Source organism: Lepisosteus oculatus, chromosome 8 (assembly GCF_040954835.1).
Source record: "Lepisosteus oculatus isolate fLepOcu1 chromosome 8, fLepOcu1.hap2, whole genome shotgun sequence".
Lineage (NCBI taxonomy): Eukaryota > Metazoa > Chordata > Actinopteri > Semionotiformes > Lepisosteidae > Lepisosteus > Lepisosteus oculatus.
Genome location: NC_090703.1, coordinates 5,774,193 through 5,788,039, shown reverse-complemented (window position 1 = coordinate 5,788,039; position 13,847 = coordinate 5,774,193). Strand labels below are relative to the sequence as shown.

General features: G+C 39.0%; 1 protein-coding gene across 6 annotated transcripts in view; it reads right to left on the bottom strand.

The window, feature by feature from the left end:
• prkd1 (protein kinase D1) overlaps positions 1–13,847 on the bottom strand; it is a 72,258-nt gene that overhangs the window by 37,404 nt on the left and 21,007 nt on the right. Inside the window, exon 1 of one of the 6 annotated variants that reach the window (XM_015350608.2) lies at positions 9,162–9,312. The exons of the other annotated variants lie outside the window; for them this stretch is intronic. The gene's annotated coding sequence lies outside the window, so the exon portion shown is untranslated. Of the gene's footprint in view, positions 1–9,161; positions 9,313–13,847 lie in introns of those variants that run through there. 6 annotated transcript variants of the gene reach the window in all.

Genomic DNA, 13,847 nt, shown 5'->3' with positions numbered 1-13,847 from the left:
TCATTAAAATGTGTAATTGTACAATCTATCATGTGCAGCAGTTTGTAATAGATGTTTCTTCTTTTTTGTCATCTGTGAAAACCCCTCAAATTGCCATACACAGTTTGTATGGGTTTAAATAAAAAGTATGCAAAGCAGAGATGTTAAAACCACACTTTCAATCAGAGATTATATTTAAGTGAGAAATGTGTCAAAATAACTTGTTTTATACAGCAATTAACCTGCTTGTTTTTTACATCTATCATATGAAAAACCAAAATCTACACATAGGATGTCTGACTTTGTAACGTAGATTAACGAAATCGTATCTGTATCCACAACTTACAATTCACACACTTCTAGTTTATCCTGAAAGGCGTGCGAGTCAATGACGACAGAATTTCTGCTTGTACATTTTCTAATTATGTTGCTGTCCTTTTGCAATCATGCAGCAGTAACAGCTGAGTGGGTGGGCACTGGCACATTTACATAATTACAATAACAGCGACTCTGGAAGGACCTTAAAAAATGAAACCAGCATTTTATTGGGGGGGGGAAAGAAAAGAATGAGAGGGAGGGGTGCAATGAGATTAAAAGGAAAGACCGACCGAGAGCGACTGAATAAGACGCCCCAGCCTCTCTCTCTCCGCGCACACGCTCAGTGACCTTGGGGGACAGTTCCCCAGCGATAGACAGCAATAAACAGAGTGGTCTCACAATGCCACTGGCGTTAAAGCCGTTTCAATGCCATTTCCTGTCAGCAAAGCCGTTGCTTTGCTTGTGCAGTGTTAAAACAGAGTAAAAGTGTTTGAATAGAGGCAGAATCCGCCTTATAAATAAACCTCGCAATAAGGCTGCCAGGACCGTTTCTGATGCAGAGCTGAGCGGAAATGGCGCTCGCTCTTGAACACGGTTCTGCTTCACAACAGGCGGGATCAGCGAGTCAATCAATGTTCATCTGTTCGCGGTGCGAACTGCCTGGCATTTGCGTCTTACTTTCTTGCCTTTCGTGTTGACGGAGATTTTTTTTTTATTCTAACAAATGGCGCGGTGGTATTTTATTTTGGTGTTTTCACATACTGTATTTAAAGCTCTACTGAATAATAAAAAAAAGCTGGTTATTTGAAGGCTCCTGTGAAGTACTAGATCTAGCACCATCTCGATTTTCCAAGGATAAAACAAGTCTAGACCTACACGTATAGTTATACGTCTGTAAAAGTAACTTTTTTATTTTATTAGAAACAAATTCTTAATGTTGACTTAAATATAATGTTACTTTACAAGTTTCATAACAAATAATGTAACAGTTTTTTTCTTTTAAATTGTCTCATTTGTTTTGTTTTTTGGGGAAAGGCATTGATCTGTTTAACAATAGCTCTCTGCATCTCCTTTTAATGAGGCTTTTAGAAAATGATACAGAGATGCAAGCATGGTACTAAGGTCACCATGACAGCAGATCCACTGTAACACTATAGTTGTCATGGCAGCAGAACTCAAGGCTCTTTCCTGATTGAATACTATTCATTTATTTGACACAACGAGTGCACATGTATCTGCTGCATGTCTCAGCCATCAAAAGGAAACAGGAAAATGCTGATACTTGTCATTAACCCTTGCAAAACGTGGTTTCAAGCACTCCGGCTAGAATTCTACAAATTACACATGTGGCTATTGCAGATGTTACCGTCTGTCACAGATGGAGCCTAGATGTCTTTTCTTCATCAGCGCTATCCAGTGGCAACTATTGTATTTTCTGTTTTCTTGTGCAAGGTGAACTGAAGCGGGGTGCTCTTTTACACTCTCCTGTTACTAAATCGTCCGTTTGCTTGTGGCACTACAACATTCTTTTCTGAATTAAGATGGTCAAACTTGCAAAAGCAGAAGAATGTCAAAATAAAATTATGAAAGGTGTGAAAATTCTTAAACATTAACGAGGGCGAGTCCAGGCTGGGCATGCACTGATTAGTTACAGTTGTGAAAAATCTGGTTCAGAGGAAATGAAGTTGTGTCTGAGGCAAAACTCCGTGGGCAATTCGTACTGGGACTGTGAACAGCTATTTAGAATACTGGCCCTTATCTGCAGATTTCCACCATAAGAGTTTCTCATTGTTTTCCATCTCTTATCAAATCATATTAGAAAGCTTACATCTTTTTTGTTCTCTGTATACAAGACACTAGAAATACTTTCTATCTGACCAAATGTCATGCATACAATAAGATGGAGGGCTGAAGCACGAATGGAATAAGGACGTTTTTATTGGTCAGTGGATTTCCGAATCATTGTTTTGCTTTTTAATACATTTAATGTGCCTAAATGTTTCATTAAACTTTGCCTTGTTAACTTATCCTGCGCCCTATCTTAACATAAAGCCCTTGTATATCCTCCCACGTCTGGGAGACATTTATTTCCACAAAACGGTCTCCCGTAGAGAACGAGCTCTGGATCGCATGTCTGAGGACAATCGGTTTTCTCCCTCCAGGATTAACACCCTGTGACTTTCTGAGTGTAAGTGCCTCTTCCCTGTTGACAAGGGTAAAGGAAGCACAAAGAACAAGGTGTTGAAAATGACTTGTGTCCTCTCATAATTGCCACAGAATCTCCTGGCTGTCACATAAAGATGTGGAAAGTTTCTCAGATCACATAGTTAAAATTGGTAGTGAAATGCCAGTGGTTAGCTCTACAGGTCCTGCTGATATACACATCTTTAACTGTACAAGCTACTTTGTGTGGCAAGAGGACATTCACCCCATTTTTTAAAAACACTCCTTGAACTGGGAGACGATATGAAACTGAGACTCATAGAGTTTGTGTCACACTGGCCTAATGACTGGCGAAAAGCATATTTTGTTCAAGCTCTTTAGTATTATAAAGCATGTGAAAATGCTTCCTCGTCTTCCCAGGGCACTTTCCTTAGTTGCACTGACCATGTGTTTAAATAATCTATAAATAAAAATAATGTTCTGATTTCAGACTTCTAAAAATATAAAGATCCAAATGCTTATTCCTGAAAATCAAAATATAGTGTAATTACATCTTCGAAGCTCCATGGAAATTAATTTTCCACACCAAACATTTTCTGTTTTTAAAAAAGACTATAAAGATTCACATGCAAGGTAGCGAGATTTAATGAATCGTCTTTTTTATTACAGTAAAAGTGAATTGTAATGCAGTACCTGGAAAGATAACACTGAAAATGCAAACCTTTAATGAGCCTCTGCATTCACCCTAAAATTCTTCACACAGCTGTAATTAGGTTTGCTTTTTTACAGCTGAAAAAAAACACTTCGCACTGTCTCACATGAAAATAAAGTTGTCACTAGAAAACAAGATTTTTCTGTGTTTCATAATAAGGCCGTGTGTTTTGTTCATTATCTTAATGAGGTACAAATAATGCTCGCACTCTGGAGAGGTGGACTGTGCAAAGTCTAATTAACCTTATTCTGTCTAGAATGAATTTTGAGACTTTAAAACTTTCGGGATATACTGGTGTTGACTGTTGAGGAGCCCAGATTTGTTATTTTAAGAAGCAATTTTTTTTACTTGTGGCCACAGAACACTTTGCACATTGCAATACGAACATAAAAAGGTTACAAATGAGCAGCAACTCAGCTTAGCTAAATTGATTGCTAGTAGCTAATTGATCTGGGAATCTAATTCCAACGTTTCTTAATGGAAGCCCTGTTACTGGATGGAACAACATGCACGTTAACTTGTTACAGACTCCCACAACCATTCCTGCAATGTTTCGGTGAAAGCATTATTTTGTTTTCACAGCTATAATTATAATTACCATTCCCTTACTGTATCTGATGCATCTTGGCTTTCACAAAGACACGATTTGCAACTTGGGTGATATTCTATATTCTCTTGGGAGAATTTTACTGGAGTTTTCCACAAGTTGCTCTAAGAACCAAAGGGACTACATTCCTAGTAAGGGTCAGTAATGGTGCCTTGCTTTCCATGTGCCCTAGGTCAGGAGACACTCTGTAAATAAGCAATACACAAAACAGGCCTGCGTTTACACCATTTCTTTTCCACAACTTGATAAAGTATGCTGCCAACATGCCTTCACGATTTTAATGACAAAACTACAAGAACTTCAACGCACTGGCAACCATGAAAAATATTGCAACATAGTTTATAAACTGTCAAGCTCATGTTAATTATAGCTTGTGGAGAACTTAATTATCAGTCAGGGTCTCTGTTTATCACACACAAGGCAAGACAGCAGATCAGCTTAAAAACACAGCAAATCTGCCAGGTCATTCACAGGAGCAGGCGGTGTATTTTTACTCCTCAAGTTTCATCACAGGGAATGGAGCAATCCTGTTGTAAATGCAAATCTCAGTGCTACACCCTGTAACCTGCCTTCTAACGTTTCAACACAAATATGGTGATCATTCTCCACAAAAAGTACTTGACAGTTTTTTACATTCTATGTATACATAAAAATAAAGTTTAAAAATGAATCTTTCATGTATAGTATTGCCACAGGATACACATGGCTCTAAATGTGTAGGGTCCTTGACAATTGTATTAATGAACCACATTTAAGTCCCTAATTTAAGTATAATAAACAGTATGGTAAACTACACCTTTTTTGCCAGTGAATCCTCTTTTTGGTTTATTGAACACTCCTCCATCCTAGATGTATATATAAAGATATAATTAACCTATTTTGACAATAGAAATTCCACTAGATAAATCACTTCCGTTTGCAATTGTGCAAGTGAAGAGCGAGACAAAAATCTTCCCTGTTCTTGTTTGTACAGGTGCCTAAAACAGTTTCATATACAGAAATACCTTATATAACCACAGAGGACTAAAAAAGTGAGAAAGAAGAATGTGATGACATTTCTATGTGATCCTGAACGGTAGCAATTTTGCATGATGTGCAATTTTTATGCAGCTCTTTATTGGCGAAACTATACAGCAGAGATCTCACATCTCCTGCTGTGTACGTTGATAGTCAAAGCTTTTTAAGCAGCTTTGAACAATAGCTTTCAGTGTCGGAATTAATGGAGACTACAGAGAAATTTTGGAATAATAAAATGAAACTACTGTGTCATAAAAAGTTGTCTGCAATTCTCATAGTCCCCTCTGTATCAAGTACAACTTCATAGTGTCCATTTAATTTTCCATAAGGCTTCCTTAAATTACAGCATCTGCAAATCAAAAAGCAGTGGCTGATACCATGTCTTGGTTTTAGACCAAAGAGGAAGATAGAAAAGATTTTAATTGCTGTGCTGCTGTAGAATTCACTGTATCTAAAAATAACATTTCACTTTTTTATGGTGTCAAAGGGAAATACTGTAAAACATCAATATACTTAGGAATGCATTAAGGAAAAATAAAATATGTTCAAGTTAATGAATGTATTTTTGCAACAGGGCAAGAAAAAGCACACAAAGACAGCACACTGAGGACTCGGATGATTAGAGAGTAGTGACAATTATGCAGCCAGTCAAATTCTATGACTTTGACAGTTAAATTAGTTTTCATTCACAACACCTCTCCAAATTCTGACCAAATTCAATTTCATGGCACACTAAGAATGACAACTTATTTATTAATATTTGACAATGTGCTTATGTCTAACATAGCTTTTAGTAATATCATCACCTTTGTTTCTACAGCAGGATTTATCACACTGCAGCACAGAGGAGAAAAGTGGGCTACATACTGTACTATGATCTTCATCTGCAGAAGACAAAAATGCTACAGAAGAAATGTAAATATCCTATGCTACGTTTTTATCTCGCTTTATTAATATAAGTAAATGCAAGATTTAGGTCTGCATTATGAATCATCATCAGCTTTGTGGCGATGGGCCATCATGTTGAGCACAGGCACTCTGAACTGAGGAGGAGACATGCATATCAGCATATGCATATGTGCAGAAGAGAAACAACATGATTTCCAAATGACGTGCTAAATAAATCCCTAAAGTTAGAATCTTCCACAACATGGTGAATGATGGCCACTTGAAGATCCTAAAAAAACGCTTTGGTTTTCGGTGTTCTTACTTGCTACCAGAGGGAGAAATCACACTGTCCGCTGGCAGAAGGTGGTACAGCGAACTTCAGTCTAGACCTGACTTTTAATTTATTTTTGAGCATCTATGAAATAAACCAAACTCTACATATACCAAAGCATATGATCTGACGCTGTCCATTACTGTCACCATCGTTGCTGATTCAAAGAGCTCTAACAGAAAGAAAGCCTTACCCTTCGTGAAAGCATTTTGTCTATCCCGTAGGATCCTAGTTCTGCAGAGATGTTCCTCTAGTTTTGCTTTAATTATTGTTTTCATAACTTTATATGAAATCCAAAAAAGACTTATTGGTCTGTAATTACTTGGTTCAGTTTTGTCAGTCTTTCATGGATGGGCCTTACGATAATTCTCTGGTCAATGGGCATTATCCTTGTCTTGAGTGACTGCTGAAAGATTTTGTTATTGCCCTTTCCAAAGTGTCTCTTGTTTCATTAAGTACAATTGGTAGAAGACATTCAGAAGCCCTGGAGATTCGCTTATCTTAAGTGCTTCTAGTATGTACCGTATTATGTCTGCCTCTTCTATGCTAATACTGTTTACTATAGAGCTCTGTCTTTCTTCAGCCTGAGGCATGCTTCTGATTTCTGCTTCACTCTGAAATATTCATTTAATACATCAGCACTTTTTCCTTCGTCGTCTAGAGGTTTCCAGTTCTTATCTGGGGGGTACAAATTCATCCTACTTCCCACTTGATTTTTACTTTACTGCTCTTTTGGTTTTTCAATATTGAAATAAAAACTTTCATTGTTTCTTTGGCCTCTCTAAAGGGCTTCAGTTTATATTGTGTCTCTCAAGTATTTTACACAGCGTATTAATATTCCAACACCAAACAGAAAGACACGGTTCTGAAAGGCACAGTGTAGGTTGAGTCTCAATGGACTCAATTGTGCCTGAAAGAGGATAAAAGTTCAAGTGACTCATGCATAATGTATCCCTCCTGTGTCCAGTGCTTTTCCCTTTATAAGAATCTACATTCTGGTAACATGAACCAATCTGATGGAGAGCCCTCAAGGAAAGGCTGAGTCACTCGCATTATTAGCATGTGATTTGGAGCTTCCTTACTGCTTGAGCTTGTCCACTGGCCCAACGTGAAAAAGGAAAGCCCCTGAATGCGCTCAGAGACATTACATAAATTATATAGAACAGCACTGGCAAAACATCAGCCTCTTCCTTATGGTTAATGCTCCAAACTCTCTGCAATGTTGTGAATTCCCCATGGAATGAGTCACCTCTTATGAGCACAGTTTAAACTAACAGTGGGCTGGCTGTTGTGGAGCTCACTGGCTAAGCTAAGGGATGCAGAGATTACTGTTACAGAAAGTGCATTTCAACAGCATGAGATCTCTTGACTTCCTCTGGGGAGGTTGAAAATGCATACATTTTCATGGCTTTATCTTGGTCATGAGTGGGCATGACATTTATCTTCAGCATTGAGCACCATTAAATATTGTACATGAGTATAATATTTAATGAAGCATATTCATTTCTGATAATATACTTTTTATTAAAATCACCTAAATTGAAAATCTATTTTTTGGCCCATTTTCAGTTGTTAATGATGAGTCTTCTATTGTTTACATCTTATTTTGTCCCTTACAATCCCAAAAATGTCAAAAGCACCAGAGTACCATCACAAGAAAAATCCTCCATCCAGCTGCACCTTGTTCATGTGAATCCCTTTGTCTCACCAAGAAATACGTTACTACAAACAGGCTAAGTCTAGTACAGACAAACTGTGAATTTACTCTACCAGTTGTTTCTGTATGCCATCTAAATAGGGATCTAACACCAGCTGAGTCCATGAAACTCCTTATTAACTGACCTTCAGAGTCAGAGGTCCAGTCAGGGAACACACCAATATAAATGCAGTGTCCCCTGATTATTACAAGCTAGAATTGGCAATCCGATCTCCTGTGACTGAAATGAGTGCCTTCTCATTCCCTCCTCACCCTGCCCTGTGTCTGAGCAGTCCATTACCTTGGTAGCTTTGGATGCACCGTGTTTATCTAATATTGCAGTCAAGCAGTTCCTCACATAACCTGTTAGGCAGCTTGGTTAGATCCAGAAAGAGAAAACATATTGAATCTCTTTGCAGAATACAAATGACAAGACATTTTTACTCTACTTTCACAGCTGTCCGTGTAAGAAATTATTAATTTTAGGTTTCTAAAAACCAAGAAGATAAACTTTTTTTTTCATCAGTTTTGTGCTTGGGAAGTTTGTTCAGAATTGGATGTATATAACAGTACACTGTTTATGACAATTGCAGAAAAAACAAAGACTTCTTGTGTATCCTAAATGCTTGCTTGTTTTTTTATCTATGACATAATACAATATTTTGTCATATATTGTGACCTGCAGATATAAGAGACAATCATTGTACATATGGCATGAAAGAAAGGTAGTTGTGGCGGTTTTCCAGATTAAATTACTCTACCCTCAATGAAGATGACTTGTTAATCACATGTGGTCCAATGCAGAAGATGTATTAGCAACCAAGCCAACTGTGTACGTAATAACAGCCTTTTCAAAACACTTTGTTTACGGCGAAGGAAAATAAAACTGACAACAAAAGCTACTACAGTACATTGTCATTCAAACCAGAGGAGGAATGGAATATAAACAGTGCATTAACACATGCAAACTGTGAACACTCTCAGAGACAACCATTTCACTCCCACACATGGCGCCCATATACAGTACTCTGCACAATGATGACTCTTCTGTTACTCATATCTGTGTATGCTAACTGTAGGCCATTTAGTTATCATTTCATGGTGCTTCCAAATTGTACGTCTTCATTAGTATATCAGACAAAATCTGAGCAGTACTAGTGGGCAGTATTTTCAATCACGACTGTTACACTGCTAACTTTCCTCAGTGTCCAAAGTTTCCACAAAGCATAACACCAGACTCCCACAGTCCATCCTTAAACAAATACAGTAACAAACAGACAAATGGGAGTCCGTGCCTTCAGGCAATTAGCCTGCTATTAATATTCTAATAACACTGTACATTGGTCTTAAAATACAGCACTTGAAATACATTTGTTGGAGTTAGCTAAATGGTTAGCTAAGTGTTGGGATAATGAGAAATAACCAACAGTGTTCAAGGTTTGTAACTCACCGGACAAATGTCATTATGGTCACAGATAACTATTAAAAGATGTCGAGATAAATCCAGTAGGTAGTCCCTAGCCTGATTAGTCTGTCAAGCTTGAGGTCACTGAAGTTAAGCTTTTCTTGCCTGATCAGTTTCAACCATATTAAATTATGGAAATAAGCAATCAGTTCGGCCTTCACAATTGTTTGTGACTGATGGAATATTAAGGGATACGTATAGATAGTTCTACATGAAGACCTCATTTCCATACGTTTCACTGTCGATTCTGATGTAAGAATCGCTTGCATTGCTAAGATGGTGCTTGTTTTTAAAGGGACTGTTACGTCCCCGCGCGTGTCCATGCTTTTGTTTTTTTCGCCCGCTTCCTGTATTCAGGAAATCCCCCCCCCCCCCCATTGGTCCATCACTACACCGTCACTGCAGTTGTGACATCATCATCAATCAACTCCCGGCCAATCAGCAATCAGACCTCAAGTTCAAATACAGAGGAAGTTCTGACCTCAGAACGTTCATTGGTGGACTTTTTGCTTGTATTGCTAGCTTCGGCTTTGTTTTTGCTTGTATTACCTCGTTCGTTACTCCTTATTTGTTCTCATTACACCCTGTTCCTGGCTTGTGTATTGTACTATTCGCGTATTACCTGTTTTCCACCATTGTGCAATTTGCTCACTCGTGTTTGCATTCAACTGTGAACTTCTTGTACACTTAGGGGAAAAGGCAAGAGTAAGATCGCCAGATATATATTTCACTCGTAGGGTTGTTTTCTGTCTAGACACGCAAGGTTAGGGGCGTGTGCCACTTGTGTATTTTGGTTCTGGTTAGTCAGTGTCGGAAAGTTAGGGCGCATGAAGACGCCGAAGACCCTTTTATTTTTGTTTGTTTGGGTTAGTTAGGTTAGTCCTCACTGTATTAGATAGATTGGTTTCGTTATTTTCTTTTCTTTGGCACCGCTCAAGTTCCTGTTCCCTGTGTTAGTGTCCTGTATACGTACCATTCACTTTTGCACCAAACTTGTGTTGTCACGTTTCCTAAGTCCCTCACCAGAAACCCGCCTGCATCCATACCCATCCTGAATGTTACACCCCTTTACGCCGAGACACCTGGGGTCGTAACAGGGACCAACATTGCTTTCCGGATATGAGGGGACTCACTTCATCCACCGCTCAAGTGTAGAACCCATCTGGTTGGCACGCGACAGCAGGGATGTTACAGCAGCCCCACTGCAGCATTGCTCTGGTCAGAGCAATATATTTTCACTTCACCAACTGAGTTAACAGGGAAGCAAGGGTCAACTGTACAAACTCTTACAGCAAGTTACAAATATTGGGACACTGGCTTAGACATTCTGGTTCAGAGGGTGACACCTACTAGTCCACCAGTACCATAACCTGATGTTCCTAAGAGGTCTCCAATTTAAGCAGCGATCTTGCTTAGCTTGTGAAATCTGTTGAGAACAGACACCAAGTTGGTTAGACTGCTGCCCAAGAGTACACATTTTATTTAAGGTATGGAAGAAAATAAAATATTCTTAATAATATAAGCGGTCTTGTTGTTCTTACCTAAGCTTATTTAAGAATGCACAGCATATTATATTTATATTACATTAGCACTGATAAAATCACAGCTAAGGTTTATTTCTCTCTCCAAAACCAAATGAGTGCAGCATAAATAAAGCTGTGTGTGTATGTGTGTATTTATATTTCTCATGTCAACTTAAATGTTATTCCTGAAGTCGTTATCGGGCTGCCAAGTGAATGATTTAGCTTGGAAATGTAAATCAAATTGCATTTGCCACACAAACACACCGCAAAAGCTTATCTGTATGAGACAAGAAAAAAAAATCAAACGTTTCCCGCATTCAGATAAAACCGGTAATTATGTTATCGTGTCTTCATGAAGGACCGTTTCCGTTATCACAGCAAAACGCCATTGACTTCTAAGAGATGATGTTTGTGCCGTAGCAAGTTATGATTGTATTAATGAAGCAAACTTGTTTCCTAGTGTAAAACCAAACAAGTCCTCCTTACAAACTCTTTAATGGGAGGGTCTGAGCAGACCTACTCAACAGTCCCTCTCTTTTTCCCATTAAAGGCTCTGGAAAGCTGCCACTGAATCATTTCCTTCTTTGGAGTCTCTTATCTAGAGCAGACTAGAAAAGCGTCTCTGATAATTATTTTCCCCACTGTTTCAGCAGCCTCCCTGGGACCTCCTTCTAGCGGGTAAAGGCGGGAGGGTAAATGTGCAGGAGGCCACTTAAACAGCACATTTCAGACTTAAACGTCTCAAAATAATGTTCTTTTAATGGGTTCACCACCTCCCGAAAAGGGGAGGTGACATACAGTATGTTCACCCTCTTTTTATATCATTTGATGCAGCTTATTTTGGGGGACCATCTACCAAAAAGTCAATACAGCAATCTTAACCTTTTTTCATTTGTAAGGGAAGTGCAAGCCTGACTGAACATGGCTCCTGTAGGACTTACTGTGCTTTTACCATGTTGTACCACAGCACAACAGGGGCAGTTCTGGTATAGGTCAATCAATGATCATGGACTGAGGCTTAATTGTCTGCACTTCAGTCATCCCTATTGCCAAAGAACTCCATACTCCTTTGTGTCTGTGCAAACTCTATTGTGTATCTAGTCCCATGTGGATATTGTGGTGCTTGGCAATAGACCTTAGTGCACCCACCGATCCTCTGTACTACAGGGAACATGTTGATTGGCATGAAAAGGAAGTGACATCTCTCACATGGAGGTATGCACACCTGCAGTGAGCTCCAGTGGCATGCGGATGTGTTCTTGTTTGAGCTGTGTGATGACACAGGTGTCGCTCATATCTGTGCTTCCATTGTGAAAATGGGGTGGCACGACTGAAGGACACATTAAACTTACATTAAGAGAAAAATACTGAGCACAAGTGCTTGGCATCTTTCTCATCTTATTTTTTTTTTTAAATGGCGACAAGTGAAAGCTCAAATTTAGACATAATGTTTGCACCAATCTTAGGAAGCCAGATTAAAAGAATCAACTAAATAATAAAATCAGTAGAATAGATCTTCAGCTTATCATATTCCCAAAGCAATCCCATGAGTGTGGCATTCAGATAACAAAAGGCCACATTAATCTTTTGATTTTCAGCCTATCCCCACTCCAGTCTCCTCACATCCAATTAGGACAGACTTCAGTTTCTATGACAACATGAGAACGGAAAAACATAAAAACTCTCTCTGCCGTGTCTGTTCTGACAATGCAAAGTGCTGGGGGCAGGAAACTGGTTCAGGGTTATACAGGCATTGCCTAGCCTGAACCATGAATTTGCAGTACGAAGTAGTGAAGAGCCCCTTGCAAGTCTACTGCACACTTGCAATTAAGAGATTAGTCAATAATAATCACTCCCAAAAGTACAGAAGCTCTGCAGCTGAGCAATTTGACTTCAGACCTTGTGGCTTAAGCGCTGGCTCTTGCCGGCTCAATCAATAACTCCTGTAATTATTTTACATGCTGTGTTGACATGAACCACATGCCGGATTTCAGCTTGTGCCGGTGATTGCAGAGATAACTTATATTCAATACCACTAAAGTGCAGGGCTGTTGTTTTTCTCACCAAGAAAGAAAGGCTACAGAACAGGCACAGCTGGGAAGGGCAGCAAGCAGAGCAGAACAATAACCATGTCGGAGGAGACCTCTGTGGGCCTGGTTTTATCTCTGTCAGGCCCTGGCTGGGGCTGCATTGCTTCCCTGTGGAGAATGATAAAATGTGCACCTAGTTATCATGTGCATGCAAAAATATGCATGGTAAAAAATTAAATCTGTTAGTTTCTATGGGCATTGGTAGACAAATACTGTATGTAGCTACAGTAAAGGCAAAAGGTGTGACTCAGATATAAATGTTGAACCTCAATCTAGCCATTATTCCAAAACCATCATTACAGAAGACATAGTGTCATCCACTGCTTTATAGTATCGATCAGAATATCATTCTAATCCCCAGAGCTGAAACCCATTTTCACAGCTCTTCAAGACGGACAGCAGCTTACATGAAAACGAAAAGTAAGTTAGTGTTGCAACAAGATACACCGATTTTTTTTAAAAAAAGCAAAATCTTCTTTAGTCCTTTAATTTAAGTGTCTCCCTTTCCACATCACATGCAATAGGTAACAATATTCCATTAGCACTCATCTGAATGGGCTCTGAAACCCTAGAGGGGGAGACTTTGATGTTTCTCTTTCTAGCTGTCATCATGCACAGAAAAGGTGCTATATCCAGTTCCAACTCCACCATCCCCTGGATGTCTTAAATTTTTAATTGATACCCATACTCTTTGCACTGCCTGATTGTGAGGACTCATATGATGATTAAAATAGAGTTCATCAAAACATCCTGTATTTTACTTTTAAAGAAACAAGCAGTTGTAGAGACACAACCCCCTTTTAAAACACCAGGCATTCCCATCAACCACAAGCCAGCATTTCATTGTCTGGTGATCACTCTGTGTTTATCAAGACCTCTACCTAGGTCTGCCAGAGCTGCACACAATCATTGTGACAATCCAAACTACAGCTCTGTTATCTTTTTCTAACAAAAAATCATTTTCTGAAGGCTGACATTCTTATTTTAAATTGCAGATATTGGTCTCTTCAAAATGTTTCTGACCTGGAATTCTGATTTTTGTCTCTCTGTTGGTTGGA